Source organism: Lissotriton vulgaris, chromosome 6 (assembly GCF_964263255.1).
Source record: "Lissotriton vulgaris chromosome 6, aLisVul1.2, whole genome shotgun sequence".
Lineage (NCBI taxonomy): Eukaryota > Metazoa > Chordata > Amphibia > Caudata > Salamandridae > Lissotriton > Lissotriton vulgaris.
In genome coordinates, this window is record NC_141694.1 from 396,865,776 (window position 1) to 396,879,258 (window position 13,483).

Sequence of the window (13,483 nt, forward strand, 5' to 3'; positions counted from 1 at the left end):
GTTGTCCAGGTTTCATACTTTGTGTAGATCTCACCCTCGTGCTACACTCGGGAGACTCAGACAAGAGACTACATCCTGATGAATCAATTTGCACTTCGGAGATATCTCCAATTATGGGCTGGATCGGTTGCGTCCCCTGGACATCCCTACCGCCTTCAGATGAGGACACAACGAGTCCCGGGATGGGAATAGGAGACACCACTTGGGCCAGCCTTCCCATTGACGACCTCTTATTAAAGGCTGGGTCCAATGACAGTCTCTTTTAAGTAAGTTCTATTTCATGTGTTAGGGCTAAGGATGCACGTACAATAAATTGATCTAGTGTACCCATAAATGAGCCGGCGTTAGTTGGTTTAACGCCCCTTACGCCCTTTTCTGCCATTCCACTGATAAGTAGCCTATCTGTGCCAGCCTACAGTAGCGATAAGTTAATTCATAAATCAGCTTACACAGGCTACTACACTGGGAAACCTCCAACAGTAGAACACTAACCTTGTCAAACGAATGTTAGAGGGGGGCCCCGTCCTGTCCTCAACCGCGCTCGAACAGGCTCAAACGGGCCCGCCCTTGGCCGGGGCTTCGCCCGGCTCGTCCCGCGGTACGGGATTTTACCTCTGATTATATACAGGGCAGGGTGTGTCGAAAGGGCATCTCTCTGCCCCGCTGGCTTGTGAGGAGCGTGGTTCTCCTCCTTTCAATGACCCCCTCTGCTACTGCCGGTGTGTTTGCCAAAATGTACAAGCGTTTTTTTTTATTAATTATTTCTCCAAGTTTCTTAATTTGTTTTGGAAGGTATTACTTTGCATTGGTGTTGTTTAATTCTTACACATTTCTCTAAGGAAAAGCCTACTGTCTTGTGCCATGTGCCATGGGGTAACTCAGATGTTTTTGGTGAAGTGGATTTTGGCTTCATATCACAGTGTAGAAAGAGATTATAATCCTTCCTTCTAAATAAATAACTCAAAAGTTCACAATAGCCTACAAAGAGGATACATTGAAGCTTTAGTATTCAATAAGAACTGCATGTTTCACTAAGGACTTGAAGAGGAAGTAAAGACTTTGGAACAACATATTTATGGTACACCATATAATGATAGCAATACCAAGGGAAAGCATAGAATATCTTTTCCCTGAATTATAATTAGGTTTGTGTAAAATATACACAAAACCATTAGTGGTCTTTTAGTGTGATAGACACACTGTTGTATATCATATAAGCTTTATTTGGACAACCAACCGTAAAATACGATTAAAAGACATAAAAATAGGCAATTCATACAACACACGTCACAATAACCATCAAATTCTTCCTTACACTAGAACATGGTTTTTCAACGTGCACTCTGTAGGGTGATTATCATAACCAGGTCCATCGTACAAAGGCCACTTGAGACACTCGGTGAAAGTACTGAAGCCAACTAGGGGTAAGTACAGTCCAGTTAGTATACCTTGGGGAACTACCATACCTGTCTGACATGATCCAGTTAGAAACAATTCATTTTAAGAACCCAATTTTACAATAAAAGTTAAAATTCATGAGATTTAGAATTACACCTATAAAAGAGAAAGTTCAAAGGAAAAAATATAAAAGAGCTATCTGAGTATTTCAGCCATTAAAATGTGCTATGACAGTTTAGGACCCCAACAAGTTTGAATCATGATATTTGCCCTGTATACCCTTTTGTTTTGAGGCTGATGTGATAGCCAACTGTCAGTTGTTTTACAATAAAGTGCTTGTGTGTCACTTCTAGAAAAATAGAAGTTTTCATAGGTAGAAATACTTGGTGCCCTGGCCCAGCTGAGTCTTAGGGGCCAGCCTGCTGCTTACGGCAAATCTTCCCTCTCTGGCCTTTCTTCTAATTCCCCACACGTGACTTAGAAACTTAGCGACTGCACTAAGAGAGGTCTACTGTCCGATTATAGGATACAGAGGGCTTTCCAGTGGTTCTGTGTGCCCGTATGCTGGCAAATCGGTTTTATTAATTTTGATCTTGGATGCGAATAATCTGCACATGCGAACAGCACAAGGGCAATGGACTCAACTGGTGCCTTGCATCCTGAGCAGTTACTTGGGCTCGGGTCATTAGTGTGCCACTTAGCTGTTACCTCACCAGCAGGGAGGATGCCAAAGCTGAATTGAATGTAAAGCATCCAATCCTGGGGAGCCTGAATTAAATCAAGGCAAGGTTCCATGGATCTGACCTGTTTGTGCAGATGAAATTCTGTGGTGAGATTCCCCTGGTCAGGCCTAGTGGACTCTTGTTTCACAACCCGTTCCCAATAGTGTCACTTTACTACGTCTTTGTGCAGCAGGGGTGAATCTGATTTTTCCCATAAGTCCAACATCAGAAACAAATTTTCTTACATTTCTAATCCCCCCCACCTTGTTGCACATGTCTAGATGGATAACCTATGACAGGACTGCGGCATAAGGCAGTAGCTTTGGTGTCCTTCGAATACTAGCCCAAAACAGCAAAGCTTGGAGCTTGGCCATGTCACCTATGGAGCCCATGTCTAGCATTATGGAGGTAAGTGGGGTGCTTTCGGGCAGCATCACTAGGTTCCTTAGGAATTTATGCTCTGATCTGCCGAGCTCAGTTGACTTGTTGAACCCCCGTAGCTCTGCACTGACCTGTAGGGCAGCAGCAACAGGTCTACTGTGTGAGGAGCGATGTTCTTTCCTGAGAGCTCCCATGATGGCTTGTGGCTCAATAAAATCTTTGTAAGGTGGGGCTTCCAGGTAATTTTTTCTGAGAGGTGGACTCCCAGGTAGCTGAAAGTGCTGACTCTTTCCAGGGGATCCCTCCAAACATTTTTTCACCTTTATATGACTTTTAGGGGTTAAAAGCCATACATTTGTTTTTGTGGTATTTATAACCAGGCCCCTGGGGTCACAGAAGGGTTTGAATCTGTTTAGTAGTAACTGTACGCCGCCTGGGTTTTTGACACCAGCAGGGTCTCATCTGAAAATAAGAGGGTTATTACCTTTTCCCCCCTGGGATGGAGCATCAGCAAGTTCTTGTGATAAGAAGCTGACCACTTCATTTATATACAGAGAGAAGAGTGTGGGGGCCAAAACAGAACCTTGTTGGACTCCCCTGCAAACTGGAATATGCTCTGTGAGTTGCCCCAGCGACTCCTATCTTATCCTAAAATAGTTGCCTTTGTGCAATCGGACTACCAGATTGAGTATAGGTGACGGAATGCCGATATCTTTAAGCACGTGCCATAGTTTCTGCCTGGGGACTAATTCGAAGGTAGTTTTTAAATCATTAAAAGCTGAATATGGGCTGACATGGCTAATCACTACAACTTTCGAGTTAAGAAGCAGGAGACGGAATACCTGATCGATTGTCCATGTCTTTTCCCTAAAGCTGGCTTGGTATTGTGATAAAATTGCGTTATCTTTGGCCATGTCTGGATCTTTGAAAGAAGAGCTCTGCAAAAGACCTTTTGTAGGGTGTCTATCAGACTAATGGGTCTGTAATTATGGGGCTCTTCTCTATCCCCATTTTTATATATAGGGACCACCTCTGCCCCCTTCCACAACCCTGGGACAAGGACGCCGCTTGCTATGGCATTTGACAGAAGTAAGATAGAGTGAGCCCAGTTTGAGATGTCAGATAGAATCAGATCCCCCAGAATGCCATTGGGCCCTGGGGCTTTAGACTGTACTATTCGGCTGATGGAGCCCTCGATCTCACCGAAATCGAAAAATGTATAATTCGTGGGCTGGATGGGAAAACAACTTCCTCTGTTGGAGGCAGGTCTGCAGATTCCGAATAGAGCTTACCAGAGTGGTTTTGCCGCGCTTGACCTCTGATGTTATTGGAGGAGGGTTAGGCCCCTAATTTATTGCCCCAGGTACATAAAGACCAAAAGGATTCGGAATCTTTGGGCCCGATTCACAGAACTAACTTAAGACAGAGCTTACCAGAGTGGTTTTGCCGCGCTTGACCTCTGATGTTATTGGAGGAGGGTTAGGCCCCTAATTTATTGCCCCAGGTACATAAAGACCAAAAGGATTCGGAATCTTTGGGCCCGATTCACAGAACTAACTTAAGACAAAATCCTAAACTTACTACTTTTGGTATTCACAGAAGTTAGGATTTTGTCTTAAGTTTGTCTTAAGACAGACTTAAGACGGACTTAAGTTAGGATTTTGTCTTAAGTCTGTTTTAAGACAAACTTAAGACAAAATCTTAACTTCTGTGAATACCAAAAGTAGTAAGTGTAGGATTTGGTCTTAAGTTAGTTCTGTGAATCGGCCCTTTGTCGGCACAAGCTTCCTTAAGTTGCTGCCATCGGGACTCGTCCCACACCATTTTCGCATGATGCAAGGTTGCCTTTTAGTGCTTTCTAGTGTCTCCAATTAGGCCGCTATCTTTTGCTTTAATGGCTGAGCCTAGAATTAGACATTCAGTACCCTGTGTACCTGAAAGTTGTTCCCCCTTTTAAATTACTGGGCCTTGAGTTTCTTCCCAGTGCAATAAAATAAGAGCTTAATCTGACAAAGAGGTGGTAGTGGGCGATGACTACTTTGACCATTCCACCTTTGCTAGCAACCAGGGACTGTAGATTGTGTGTGCCTACAGCCAGGTCTTGCCACCTGTCCTTGATCGTGTGTTCATGCAGAACTATCTTCCGCCATTTTAAACTTCACCTGTCGTTGGATGGGTAAACCTCCTTGGTAATACTGAGATTAGATAAAATACCCCATAGAGGCTTCATACTTGAACAGAGAGGATTGTGGTCACTATTGGTTGAAACGCCCACACTCATATGTAAATGTAGTGTATTTTGTAAAGTGCACAGCTGCCCCATCGAGGTGTCCCGGCGCTGTATAACGCTGTGGAACCCTTCCTGGCTCTCCCTGTGAGATGCCCCTCCTGGGCACCCCCAAGGTGAAGCCAGGCATCCTAGTGTTGTAGGGGCCATTGTGGAGATTGAGCAAGCTATTGCATAGAGTTGCAGCGTGGGACCCATGATTAGAGCAGACTCCGAGGAGAGAATTATCGAGTCCGCGGACATTGAGCCCAAGACCCTGCTGCGTCGGGACTTGAACCCTGGTCCCGGGCCTGATCTCTGCTTCAGAATCTGCCGCTCTAACCAGTGAGCCACACTTCTCCACTTATCGACTACTCCTCTCCAAAGCCTTAGATCTAGTAAGATGTAGTCAATGCTGGATGGTCCGCTAATCCTGTTGAAAGTGTTCGCACCCAGTCTGTCTGAATTAGTTCTCCCATTAACAGCCTTTAACCCAAATTCTAAGTTTAGAGCATTAGCTTGGATCGCAAGCTGAGTTCATTTTTTAAATGTTTTTTTCAAATGTTCATTTTTTAAATGTTATATTGATCTTGGTGTATTTTAATAAATCTTTCAGTCTTGATTGCTTGTTTGTATTACTTTACTGCTTTAGAATTTTTTTTTGAGGAACTGTCAATATTTGTATTTCAGCACTCGGTCACATTCCTGTTGGTGCACAGATACTGGCAAAAATAATATATATATATTTATATTGGCTTGAATATTTAAAACAATATAGCTCACAAATGGGATAAGACCCACTTACTGCTATCAGTAAAATTTTGGTGGGGGAGAATACATTGAAAAAAGTCTAAACACATCCAAAATGCTAAATGTTGCAGCATGTGTACAAGGAAGGAGGCTTATTGCTAATCAAGTTAGAGTGAAAAGGGAGTCCTTGGTGTTTTCTCATCCCCCCACATAGGATCTTCCTAGTGATTAGGAGGTTTGATAATTCTGTGGACCTTCTCTGGATCTTGTTTACTTAATATGCTCTTCTTAAATAATTTTTTTGACCTTTAGTGCAGCTTGTCAAAGTGACTCTCAATAATATCGCGCACAAGGTCAAGGGTTGCAGGAAGGAATAGGAAAAAATTATTTGTATGCTAGCCAAATAACATCAGGATGGGAATGTATTCAGCTTGGCCGTGTTGGTACTCGGAGTGAAACCTCTATCGACATGGTTGGAACATTAGTTATCGCAGCTAACTTATGTGCACAATTATATAAGACTATCTTTAATTTATATTATACTCCAGCAAAATTGTTTAGATGGGGGGGTCCTGTTATGTGGGAATCTAGGATCCTAGTGAAATTTTCCCGATTCATGCCATATATATAGGTATAATTACCCAATCCTTATATAGGCATAAGGAATCATTACCTTATTTAGTCTTAGCCTGTGCAGCCAAAATATGCCATGGCTACTTCTACTAAACTCTGAGAATCCACAATGATTTCTTGGAAAAACCAGTCTTCAGCAGTCAGGTACCTCCCCCTGCTTGAATACTAATATATCCAAGAACTACTGGAGTTTTCAAGGAACTGAGACACTAGTGACGATATTATGTCCAATCTTACGTCAAACTCGGCACCTTCAAAGTATAAATATGCCTACATTTGCCCAGTCAAACACACAGTGGATTAGGAGCAGTTCGACTAACTACTTGCCCAATGCCCTGCTGCTGCAAGTGCCAAAGGAAGCCGACCCTTCAACTGATGCACTGAGAAGACACTGTCTTTTCTCTTGCAGAGAAATCCAGCTCCGGTGTTTCCAGGCTACCCTTGCGGGTTACTGGGAGATCGAGTCCTGAGACAGAGATACAAGACCTCTATCGTTCTAAAACCCAGGTAAGGAGCTGATTAGACCCTTAGAGAATTCTCGGAACAGATTCTTGGCAAAAAATTACTAGATTTAAGCTACACCACACTTACTCCTCCCTCGTACTAGACTTAGGTTAGATAGGCGTATTATAGAAGCACCAGTTGAGTACTTTTAGTCATTATGTTATCACTGTATGTATTTTATGCATTTTATGTATTCTATGTTTATGGCTTAGAAACCATATAATGATTTTACAGTACTATTTTATAAGACTATTCATATTATATGCCTTGTACTTCTTAACTAGCATTTCAAGTGAAGCAGTGCATTTCTTATGCTTAAGAAATAAGACTGTTGAATAAATACTTTTATTGAAAACGCCCGTCTCTCTATTTCTAAAGCAACTCTGGTGAAACGAAGCATGCACGAATGACTGAGTGAAATAGCCGTCTATTGTTTCCGCGACTCTAGAGATACGTTTCATTCTGGGGAAACAAAGTTGTCATGTTATCTTGTTGTCAGAGACTTCTTATTTATTCGAGAAAGTTTTTAGTGACCTCTGAGCTAGCTGGCAGTCACAATTAAGTCTAATATATATGATAAAGACCTAGTCGACTCCATTCCTACGTCTAAACTATAGTATATGTTATTCCAATGCGCAGAGCCGATTGGGAATATAGGAACTACTCTACAGTCCAATGATGGGAAATGTTTTCATTGTGGGTCTGATGAGGCTGACATATTACATAACTTTTACTCATGCACGCATCTATATAGTTTGTTTGGGCACATTGAGAAATTTTTGGAGGAGATATTGGGTGAAGCGGTACGACTGTCTAACGCTCATGTAAATTTGGGGTTCAGTTGTGACTTATATGGGCTTTTAAATCAGAGGGTGTTGTGTTGTGTTCCTCTTCTCTCTTTTTCTCTACTGATTTATGTTTTGTATTAATATAGGAAATTGTGTACCGCTGGCTGATGTATTCTTTTGCGATTTTTCTCTTTCTGTACGATCATTGATTAACAATAAAATCATTAAAAAAAAGGATGGGAATGTAGGGTGTCTAAATCCAGAAGTTCTGCAAGGATGTCGGAAATTAACTCAAGGTGCATATGTTACTGATACAGAGAAAATCTGGAGGAAGAAGCAAGGCCAAGTACTGACTTGTGCCTAAGCATATTTAAAGGATCAGGAATTGCTCAAACTTGTGGGGCTCATCTGTGCCTCTTGTCCAATCTTTGATGATCTTTAGTAATGTTTATGATGTCCATGGAATTCTTCTTCACTTCAACTTTGGGGAATACTGGAGATGCACTTGAAGCACTGATAATAAGCATTTAGAAAATCTATGAGAATTTGAAACTGGCCAAATTGAAGTGTTGGAGGATGGCTAACCACCCACAATTATAGTTGTTGGCCTTCGGTTGTTCACACCTTAGGTATGGCTGATGTATTATATTGGGCAACCTCAGTCTCCTGCAATTCCAGCCTCATTTCACCAACCTAACAACCTGACTCCTTTCAACCAATGCTTCAGAGATCATCCAAGGCTTCCTATCCATCAGGATGCAATAATGAGGTTAACTATGATGTCAGGAAGAGGCATTCGGGAAGATGGGGGAAGCTGTTGATGACATTATAGTTTTCGAAATTATGTATGGAAATCTAAAAATGACAACAAATTGAATATAGTCTTGTCCATAAAAAAAGTTCAGATGCTGGGGGGTAGCATCATGGAGAATTATCCATGCACTCCAGTTTCTGAAGTCTTGTCATCAGTTGCTTTTTACATTTTTTCACTCTGCTAATGTCTACTGCCCTTAAGCCCTCCCCACTTAGTCGTCTACCCATCCGAAAGCTAAGTTTGCCTACTCTGCAATATTTTCATCACTCTCCACCACTCAAGTAAGTACACGTCATAGTAGATGTCGAAACAGATGTGCAAAAATTGAAGCACAGTAAGACATCCAACTCTTTTGCCCTTTCTGCATTCCTTCTCATCTCTATAAATATGCATATAGTCAGAGTTAGATAATGATCTGATAAAAAGATATTGGAAGTATTTTCAGAGTATTATGACCATACTAAAGCATGTTAACCTTTATATGATCACCTGTACACCAAGGGGACTAGTAATAAAAGGGATTTTTTGGGACTCCGTCCATGTTTATGTCTAGGAAAGTAAGATGACAGAGAAAAAAATAATGTATGTTACTAGAAAAGTGTCTTTACGTCTTTCATCCAACTAGGAAGACTACAGAATCTATTGACTACTGCCATTTCTAATCAGCATTTGTGTTTGTGAAATGCTTGAGCTACATGAATCAAAGTGTACTCTATTACAAGAATCATACCAGGCCATTTTGGAGAAAGTTGGTATATTTTTCCACAAATGCCTTTCTAGCTCACCAATATTATTCTTCTTGTTTTTTTTATAGCTCTCAATATTTGCTGTATACCTAAAAAGATGTTTATTTTAATGTCTGATGTTTCTATCTGTCTAAGCACAAGAGTTGTTTTGTGGGACATTGCATTTTGAAGAATAAAATATACCATGTGCATAATTAGAAAATTACAAGTAACTTCGGAATCTTTTAACCTTATGAAAGCAGGCCATCCTGTGCCTCGTGTCTTGATGTGTCGACTAACAAATTCATTGAGGACTAGCAATTCCCTATTAAATTACAGTTATCAGTTGTTTTATTGCATAATTACTAAAGTAAATATTAATAAAATGTTAATCACAAGAACAAACAGCTACTTCATAGTCCTTGAAGTGATTATAAAAATAAATAGAAGTTTTTGTTTGGCCGTTATTATTGCTGAAAGATTTGACTTTTCATTTCCGAAGGGTCTCATTAGAAAAGAAGTAAAGTATGGCCTTAACTAAACTCTGTACGTAAACGCATTACATAGTATTATCATTGAAAACAACAATATACTGTGAAGCAGAATAAACTTTGATGCACAACCCTTCAACTTACTAGCCATGAGCAAGGAAATCAATTGCAAAAAAGCTATAGCTTTTTTACCCAAAATATTTGATGAGAAAGGGAATTTTAAAACACACAGGGATATATTCACAAGAACGTGTGATAACTACCACAAGAGTAGCATAACGCAACTTTCAACATTGCAGGCTATCGCGGGAAAATAACCCAGTGTCAATATGTAATTCTCAACACGGCGGTGTCTTTGGCACACAGTGCGGCTGACAATCCACCTCTGGCACCTGAGGTGTCATGGCACACAGTGCGGCCGACAATCCACCTCCGGCACCTGAGGTGTCATTGGCACACAGTGCCGCAGCCGGTACAGCAAAACCCCTAGGTGGAGCACGGTACACATCCTGGGACCAGGACGTGGATGGGTTTGTGATCAGAAGGGCTCAGTAGCATTCATTTCCACCACCTGGCCTGTTCCTGGTTGTTCCCATACATGGCCTCATGACCTTCCACTGACTCCCGATTCACTCAGATGCACTCACCTTGGATAGCGACATGGACCGCCACATCCTGTTTGATGACAAATGACACAGCGACCAGACTGTGGACTGCACCGCTCCTCTTTCGCCATGGGCCAAATAGTGTGGTGTATTCGGCAATGCCCTGTACCACTCAAGCTGCCGAACTGCACTAGATGAGCAATAAACATCAGATGACGCACTGCTGTGTCATGTCTTTCATCATTCATGTGTGTATGTGTGGATGAATGTAGGGACAGTGATTTCCCGCGTGTAAATGTTGCTCATCCTGTGGGGTGCCAGTCAGAGGGTGCTACATAGTGATGCGTGCACGGGTCCCGCAGACACCACAACAGGGACACACGCACCAGCCAATTTCTTGTCCAGACATGGACTGAAGCACGCCCATTGCCTATGAGTCATTTTTGCAAGCCCTGCCCTGTTCCGGCGTACAGCAGGCAAGACCACTCCACTCACGCTCCCGGAGGGTGGGGGGGGACTCATTGCTAACCGTCACAGGCGTACTGGCTGGTGTTTGTGCAGGTCACTGGACTAGTTGTCAGCATGTCACAGCCAGTCCTGAGGGCAGGTTTGCACACACACCACACCCACCCAGCACAGGTGTCACAGGCCATGTGACCCCACAAATATATGGGACCGATGACATCACTTACCACTCTGCTGGTGGTGACTGGATGATAGACCCGAGGCCTTCATTCCAGCACGGGCCTACCACCACATGGCACTGACTGGTGTTGAACAGGGTTTGTGGCACACGCTGCATTGCGGCAGGCACAGGCACCCCGCCATGGGACGCTGAATGGGGTTGGTCAGGGTTTGTGGAACACGCTGCATTGCAGCCGGCACAGGCACCCCGCCACGGGAAGGTGACTTAGGGTGTACGGAGTCATTGGCATCTTGAGCTGCTGAGCGGGTGTGCAGCCTGTGATGATGCCCCATCCCGGCGGTCCGGACTGCTCAGGATTAGTGTGCCTTGCTGGCCCGCAGTGTAGGCCGCCCCAGCAGGCTGCGCGAGTCTACTGCCATGTGGCCTTGCTTCCGGGACCACAGAGTTAGTAGCACCCATTGGGCAGAGTGGCTGTGCAGGCTGCGATGTTGCCAGGTGCATTGGTATGTCTCATCCCATGGTGTAATCAAGACCCAGCACCAAACGTGGGACTTGGTGGCCTGCGCAGCGTGGCTGCATGGTGTGGAGGGTGCCATATCCGCGGGCCTTGGGCTTGTGGCTTGCAGCGGCATGTGGTGGGACCTACAGTCTACATGCCGGTGGCGGAAGGTGAGCAGTGAGGCCCGTGTGTGGATGGCCGGGCATGCTCCAATGGGCAGTGGGAGGGGCTGGGATGCCTCTGCCTGGGTGTGCATGGGCGGGTGGGTGATGTTATTTTGTGTAAGTGTGTGTACTGTGCCAGTTAAATGTCTCTGGACTCTGTTTCAGATGACAGCTCTGTCTTAGATGTGTGACCTGGTGTACTGCTATACAGACCGGCAAGTGGTTGGAGACACACTAGAAGCAGCAGGTCAGCAGTGTGGCCTGGGTGCGCAGGGTCGGCTCTCTCTCTCTCTTCCCCTCTCCTTTCCTCTCCTCTTCTCTCTCTCTCTTCCCCTTTCCTCTCCTCTTCTCTCTCTCTCTCTCTCCCCCTCCCTTCTCCCTTTCTCTCTCTCCACCCTCTTCTTCTCTCTCTCTCTCTCTCTCTCTCTCTCTCTCTCTATCTATTTACCCCTCTCTTCTCTCTCTCTCTCCTTCGCTCTCTCTTTGTACTTTGATGTGCGCAGGACACACCTTCTCATCATGTTTTTTGTCTTGCAGGCTGTGACCTACGGATTTTGTCGAGGGGAGCCGCCATGTGTCTTCATTTGATTTCTGTATTAATTTCAATAAAGTTTCATTGTTTGCTTCGAAAAGTGAATGTGTGATGTCACCAGTTGTGATTGTGCGACATCAGGCGGATTATTTCGTTCATATTTCGGTGTCACTGAGGTGGCATGTCTTTGGTTGGGGATGCCATGGAGGGGTGGTCCTGGGGGTGGTGTTGGTGGGTGTTGTGGTCCTCTTTGGTGTCTGTGCTGCATGTTCAGTTGCTCTATGGTATCTGTTTGTCTTCAGGTGTGGATGTGGGCTGTGCTCTCTTTTGTGGTGCAGGCTGTGGTCCGACTTTACACCAGGTCAGAAAAGGGATAAATTTCCTGCTGCTAACGCGCCTTATCGCGTGTTTTGTGTTCTTATCGCCGATCTGGCTAGTCGGTGTGAATGTTGAGGTGTGGTGTTGTCGCGGGGTTTTTCATGGGAACACCTACTCTGCATCTCATTAACAATAGTTGCGGGGGTCCTCTCTGGCATTGTTTTTTGCAGCGGCTATCGCAGGAAAACTGGTGATGTGGGGTAAATTTATCACAACTTTGGCTGCGCCAAAAGTGCTGTTGATTGAGCATAGCTCCTTGTGAATATGCCCCATATTCATTTTAAAGAAACACTGCAAATATACTATTCGAATTTCATTTCCTTTATAATTTCCATTTATTCACTACATTCAACAGAGACAATAAACCATTTATGATTGAGCATGTTTCTGTAAAAAAGGCATGTAAAGCAATCCACATAACCACAAGACCACCCAAAGCCTCAGTCTAAACTAATTTGGCTTTGAGTATTGCAACTGATCTCATGATGGGTAAATGGCTGCTTATAATTACTGATGTGTTTATCTGTCCTACCTTTTCATGATCTGTGTAATGTAGCAGGTATTTAGCTGAATAAGTTAGCCCTTCCAACTGAAAGCAGAACGTGACATTGTTATCTTCTTTGCTTACTAACATATCTATTGTATCCATCTCTCATAGCAATCTTACTTCAGTATTCCAAATGTATTAAAGACATTTTCGAAATTTGCCCAGACACATGTAGTTGAAGAGAGAGGCCTGACACAACTCGCATATCTGACGTAAGTGATTTGACTTGGAACTATTTTTTTTTTTTTTTTACAAACGCCTTTCAGAGATAACTATTGCAGATTCAATCACATCCATGGTGGCCTTCTTTGGACTGGAGTCTTAAAAATAAAATAAAATGCATCTAAAGATGGCTACTGAATATGTATACATATTCACTATGGATATCTACCACAAAACAAAAAGCATTGCCAAATCCAGTGAGTTTTAAGGCCAAGAACAGCTGACTTTGCCATTGCATGCTTAGTATGATAATACCCGGCGCCCACCCGATTTCTAGATCCCTTTTCAGCTGTGTTCTTCACAACTTCCTCGAAGCTGCCAACCATCTGTGTGCCCCGTCTTGTTTCACCTTCCAATCCCATCTTTTCTACAGTAATGCTCCTGCATTGACATTCTTTAACTCCCAGAATGATGTCTG

General features: G+C 43.4%; 1 protein-coding gene across 1 annotated transcript in view; it reads right to left on the reverse strand.

The window, feature by feature from the left end:
* The window catches only part of CSMD1 (CUB and Sushi multiple domains 1), a 3,932,590-nt gene that overhangs the window by 1,161,223 nt on the left and 2,757,884 nt on the right, over positions 1-13,483 (reverse strand). The window lies entirely within an intron of this gene.